This window comes from Carlito syrichta, unplaced genomic scaffold (genome assembly GCF_000164805.1).
Source record: "Carlito syrichta isolate Samal-C Ts95f unplaced genomic scaffold, Tarsius_syrichta-2.0.1 Scaffold303768, whole genome shotgun sequence".
In the NCBI taxonomy this organism is placed as follows: domain Eukaryota; kingdom Metazoa; phylum Chordata; class Mammalia; order Primates; family Tarsiidae; genus Carlito; species Carlito syrichta.
In genome coordinates, this window is record NW_007247864.1 from 88778 (window position 1) to 95606 (window position 6829).

The following is a 6829-nucleotide window of genomic DNA, read 5'->3' on the forward strand; positions in this document are numbered from 1 at the left end:
CAGGCTGAGCCACCGAGCCTGGCTCTGATCATTTTCTTTTACTATTTTTAACTCTCACTTATTCAGATTGAGCGATTTTATTGGTCTATCTTCAAGTATACCAGGTTTTTCCTCTACATTTTCATTTTTCAAAGGAGCATTTTTAATAATTTTTTGGTTGCAATTTATTTTTCTTTTAAGTTCTAAAATCTCCATTTAGTTCTTTTTTATATTTTCTATTTCTCTGCTAACTTTTAAAAAACTTTTTAATTCATTTCCAACCTTTCTTTAACTTGTGAAGGATGGTTATGAATATCTACCTCAAAATCTTTTTTGATCATTTCAATATCTGAATCATCTTGAGATTTGAATATGCTCATTGCCTTTCTCTTGAGAATGGGTGACACTTTCCTGATCAATGCCTTGCATAATAATTTTAGACTATGTCCAAGTGGTCATGAATGGTGTTGTGTAGTCTGGGTTCTTTTACAAGTTATCTTGGAATGTTGATATTTTCATTTTGTCAGTCAATCCAGTTAGGTTTAGATAAGTTTTGTGTTGCTCTCTATGAGGGGTAATTCAAATCTCAGTTCAGTATTCTAAGTCCTATGATAAGCTGCTTTGAGATTTTCCTGTGCACACATAGTTTGGGGGTTAAAATAGACTTTTGCCGGTTGATGCAGAGAATTATGTCATTGCAGTCTTCACCTCTTTGCCTTATCCGGTTTTCCCACTCATTTTCCAGCTCACAGAACCTCTTTTCTGCAGAAACCCTAGTCAAAGAGATGGTGAGGTATTTTTGTTTGTTTTTGTTTGCTTGTTTTTTCAGTGTCTCACTGTCATTCCGGCTAGATGCAATGGCACAATCATGCCTCACCACAGTCTCAACCTCCTGGGCTCATGCAATTCTTCTGCCTTAGCCTCCCAAGTAGCTGGGCCTTTAAGTGCATCTCACCACACCTGGAGAATTGTGATTTTTTTTTTTTTTTTGTAGAAATGAGGTCTCACTATGTTGCCTAGATTGGTCTCAAGCTCTTGGGCTCAAGCAATCATCCCACCTTGACCTCCCCAAAGTTCTGGAATCATAGACGTGAGACACTGTGCCTAGCTGACAGTAGGATTTTTATTGGAGCTTTTTCTCACTTCCTACTCTCACCATGCCACCCCATGCTGGGACTAGAGCCAGCTCTCAGGCCAAAGTGGCAGGAGAGAAAGATAGAGAGGGAGGGAGAAAGACAGAGAGAGAGATAAAAAAAAAAATATAGACACAGAGAGAAGATTCTTGTTACCATAAGAGAGTTTGGTTCTTTTTCAAATGCCACTTCCTATGAGACACTATTTCTAATTACTCGACCTACGAATGCAGCTTCCCAGTATCATAGTCTGTCTTATTGCTTGATAACACTTTTCATTATCTGAAATCATTTTACATATTTATTTATTTACATGTGTATTATAATCTCCTCCCACTAGAATGTGAGCTCTCTGAGGGAAGGAATATTGTGTATCTTTTCTTTTTTATTATTTTATCTATAGCACACCAAATAAGACAACAACAGATATATATATATATTCTTTTTCTTTTTCTTTTTGAGTCTCACTCTGTCACCCAGGCTGGAGTGCAGTGGCATGCTCACCAGCCACCGCAGCCTCGTCCTGCTGGGCTCAGGTGAACCTTCTGCCTCAGCCTTCCACGTAGCTAGAACTACAGTCACCCACCACTACACCTGGCTAATCTTCTGATTTATTGTAGAGATAAGCCAAGTTTCCCGGGCTGGTCTTGAGCCTGTGGGCTCAGGCAATCCTCTCACCTTGGCCTCCCAAAATGCTGAGATTATAGACGGGCACCACTGTGCCCAGCAGAGATTTTACTAAAGAATAGTAATTAATAAATATTTGTTGAAATATCTATCAAGAAAAAAACGAAGTTGCAGAAAATGTGTATAAAATAGGTTCAATTAATTGTGTTTCTATCTACCTGCATGCACACACCTATATACAATTGTGAGTTATTAAAATAAATAGATACTTAAAGTTTATTTCCTAGTACTTTTTCTAAAATTTAGTCTCATGAGAATAGGGATATTAGTGGGATTTTTACTGTTATATCTCAAATCCTCAAAAGAGACTCTAGAACACAGTAGATACACAGGAATATTGTCCATGAAAGAATAAATATACATATACAAACCCACACTGTTTTGTACATAGACATTGTTTGAGTTCACCTATTGCCTCTGTTACTAATTGTCTAAACTTAGTGGCTGAAAACAACACAGATTTATGTTCTTATCCTTGCAGAACTCAAAAGTAAAAAATTGGTCCCTCTGGATTAAAGTCAGCTGGCAAGTCTGCACTTTTTCTGGAAGTTCTAAGGGAATAAAAATCCCCTTGTCCGTTTCAGCTTCTAGAAGCCACCATCTACATTCCTTGGCAGATAACCCTTTTCTCCTTCATTAAAGCAGTATCTTGCATATTTTTCTCTGACTTTGACCATTCTGCATCCCTCTTCCCCATTCAAAAAGCTCAGTGATTACATTAAGCCCTCCGGAAAAATCCAAGACAATCCTTTTTATTTATTTTTATTTTTATTTTTTTGACCTAAAATAACGACCATTTATTGTTGCTCATGAGTTTGGCTTTCTAGCTTTTCCAGTCTCAGGGGCTTGTCTATGCATCTCAGTCAGCTGCAGGTCGCGTGGGTGACTCTGCAGATCTTGGCTGGGCCCCCCCAACACACTTGAAGGTCAACTGGCTATGGATGTGCTGACTAGATCCCTCATTCTGCTCACATTCCTCATCCTTCCAGCAGACTCGTGGCATAGTCTCATGGCAGTGGCAGGAGTCCAAAAAAGAACCAGCCCAATTGTGTGTGAGGTCAAGTGGAAGTTCAAACTTCTGCTAGGCACCATGTTTGCCAACATCCCCAATCTTTTTCATTTTAAGTTTTGAGAAGAGCATTAATCTGTCCTAAAAATATATACAATGTTATTTACAGTGTTTTACATGGGGAACATGATGAATATCTATCTTAAGAGGGAATTTATTTAATATATTTGCCAGTGTTCTCAAAGTGTGATCTCTAGACCACTGACATCATTATCAGTTGCAAACTTGGTAAAAGTGCAAATTATCTAGGTCCCACACCAGACCCACTGAATAGAAATTGTTGGGGTAGTACCTAGCAATCAGGTTTTTTTTTAAAGCTTTCTAGGTGATAATGGATTTTTGCTAAAGTTTGAGAATCACTGCATTATACCATACTATACCTGTTTTTTAAGCTAGTGATGAATCAGTATTTACATTTAAATGAATAAAATGTTTCCATGAGATGATATTCATTCAATTTATACAAAATAGAAACTTTTAAAAGTATTATACGTTTATAGAGGCAAGTGACATTAATAGTGTAAAAAGGTAGAAAATAATATGCATGACAAATATTAGTAACTACTAAAGTTGTTTTAAAAATGTGTGAATTTAGTGATCATTTTGTTCTCAAGGTAATTTAAATCACTGGTCTTTACAAAATCTTAGTAGAACTGCATTATTTATTTATAGATGAAATTGCAAAAATATTAAAATGTATTTCTTTAGGCCTAAATTAATGATACAATTTTAATTTCTGGTTTTAGAGATCTACAAAAATTTCTCCCAAGCATATTTTTAAAAATATTAATATAAGCAATTCTGAACTTTTAATTGTTCTTTGTGAGTGTAGGCTTCCCATTTTACACATTTATACTAATTCTCATAAATTTACTAATGTATTCTCTACATTTTGGATAAAGGAAATGATAAACTTTTTATGCCTCGTCTAGACTTAAGTTTCCTACTTGTTCACGTATAGCCTCAAATGGATGTTTCTGCATGATTTGGTGAAGTAATTCAGATACCTGTAGCTTGTGACTTTTTATCATTATATAAAGTGTCCAAAGATGTCACAAATCTGAAGGGAGAAAAGTATAGAGAAACATAGGATTTTAGTGCTTTAATCCTGGACATGCAATTCAGTGCTTCCACTTACTGTGGGTTCAGGAAAAAGAGGAAATAGTTTAATAGATAGCTAGTAGTCTCTTCCACTGTCCACCAAATATCTACTTTATGACTCTTCTCGCATATTGAGTTCAGTGATTTCCTCCTAAGAGGACAAAACCTTAGGTTCTATACCTTAGGTTCTTGTATGTCGTCAAGTTCATCAAGTTCTAAATTCAGAATCTGTCACCCGTGTTCACTTCTCTCCACTAGAACTGTTTGTGCCTCTGTATCCATCCCAAAACCTATGGAGAAAAAGGTGTCTAAATGTGTCTATCTTGTCTCTTCACTAGAACACACACATTCTCTCTCTCTCTCTCTCTCTCTCTCTCTCTCTGTCTTGATGAACAGAGACTAGAGAGAAGAAGAGAAATAAGAAGGCGTGGAGGAGGAGGTGAAGGAGGACAAGGAGGAAGAGAAATGGAGAAAAGAAAGAGGGGGAAGGAAAGAAGAAGAATTTGAAACCACACAGAACTCTTTATCAGAACCAATGATGAAATCCTGCCGAGTGGACACTGAGACATTCTTCTACCAAGAGGGCAGGGAAGGGTGAGGGAGGAGAGAGCAAGGGAAGGATGTTTCCTGATTATGCCCTAATTCTGCTTTCTGGGAAGAAAACTCTTGGTCACTGGTGTCCAGGACTCCTGATTCAGTAATTTGGGATATTTTGAACTAATATTCTCCATGACCATACCTGAAGTAAGGTTTTCACTATTTTCCTCCTTATTCTGCAAAGGTGAGGGCACAAGAAACTCTTAAACAGCAAGTACCTTTTGGAAGCCAGGTGCTTGGTTTTTTTTTTTTTTTTTGACAATAGAACTAGCTCAAAAACAGCATTAATGTCTCACTTATGTCTGTCCCATGTGTCAATAATCATACACAATTTCTTCCCCCAACCCTGGCATATAATTCTTGTCTGCTTTATTTTAATCTTCCATGGCCTAGGGTGTGAAACTTTGGATCATTTGAAATAATAAGTTTATTTGTAACCCAGCACTTGATGCAAGAATGAATATTGTGGTAGATTTAATAAAGACCAAAAAGACCATAAATTTTATTCACACACTTTTACAATATGACTTTAATCTCCTCCCACTAACAGAATATGCATATTCTTTGTAATCTGAACTATCCTTGTAAATTGCTTTGGCTAATAGATATATAGAAGTAAAAGTGTCTATTCTGAGCCTAGGCTTTCTTTCTTCTCTCCTGTTTTTCTCCATCTGTATCTCTCTCAGTCAGTCCCTCTCTGTCTCTATCTGTCTCTCCCTTTCTATCTCTCTCCTTCAAAGCCCTGTTGTCACAATGGTAAAACAATCTTGGGGTATCTACTGGATATTTTAAAACACATGTTCCAGGCATGACCCTTATCTCAAGTGTTGGACAGTCAACCACCCAATATAAGAGACCATTCTAGACTAGCCAGGCCCCACCCAATGTATCAGTCAACTTCAAATTCATGAGATAACTTTGCTGAGATAATCTACTTCCTACCCAGATCATCAGGTTCATTTAGTTGACCTACAGATTTATCAGTATAAAAAGTATATATTATTATGAGGTGGCTTGTTATGTAGTCAATAAGGAATTTATACAATGTATTTCTTTAAGAATAAGTAATAGGGATGTACCTTCAGCTTTGTATCAGATTTATTTCCTCCATTTTGGAATCAAAAGACAATCTGCTTGTCCAGAACTTATCAGGAAAATAAAAGCCAACCCAGTTCCAAATTTTTTGAGCGTGAGAGAATTTCATATTAATGAAAAGGTGCTTTAGAAAGCTAAAGAAATTTTTGACAAAAAGAAGTTCAGGAAAGGATGGCACTAAATTTTAGTTTAACCACTAGCTTTCTGAAAGTTAAGAATTTTTCAGAAACAGAAAAAAACAACTAGTATCATTGATCATATTCTGAATATATGTAAGTATACATACATCTGCATACTATACATATATTTATATAACAAGCTATAACATGTCAAAAAATCTATGTCATGCTAACACTAAAGCAAAAATATTACTACAGAAGACATGAACTGAAAATACAAGCAAGAAAATAAATGAATATTATTAGCAAAAAAAGACTTTGTCTCATTATGAATGAAACAAAAAAAAAATCACAGATTAGTTGATGTTTGCTTATAATTATTCTAATCACAATCTTTAAGTTCTAAAGGACACAGACACTAAATACATATACCTAGTGTCAAGTATGTATATGTTATATCTTGTATTGTAGTTTGTTAAAAAGTGAAGATAAAAGCAATAACTTTCAATAGTGATGTATTAAAATAGCAATTTTTAACAGTTTTATTGAATTGACAGGTGTTTTATTGCAATGACTAAATCAATCAGTTATTTGGTATAAACAGACTAAAAAGACACTTGCATTCAGTGAAAGGAAATTTTTCAGTGCAATTCTGTGAGTAAAAGTTATTACAATTTTATTAAAGATGACATTATGATAAAAAAAGTTTAAGCAATTTATCCAAGGTCAAGATATGAAGCAAAAAATACATAGACATGATAAGCAACTTTTGGATTTGCAGACTGTTACTATTAAAGTGATACTATTCACTTTTCCAAATGTAGACAGATGATATATATATTTTTTGCTTCTATCTTAATTTAGAAATTAAGGAAATTTTTATTATATCATTCTTCTTCTCTTTAATATCACCCTTTTCATGAGTGTAGATATACTCTTCTTATTTATTCCCCTGAAAGTATGCCAATATCACTATTATCATGATTATTTGTCACAAAGCAATCTTTTTCCTATTTTGGTCTGCTTAATGTGATCTCTTCTAAAAATTT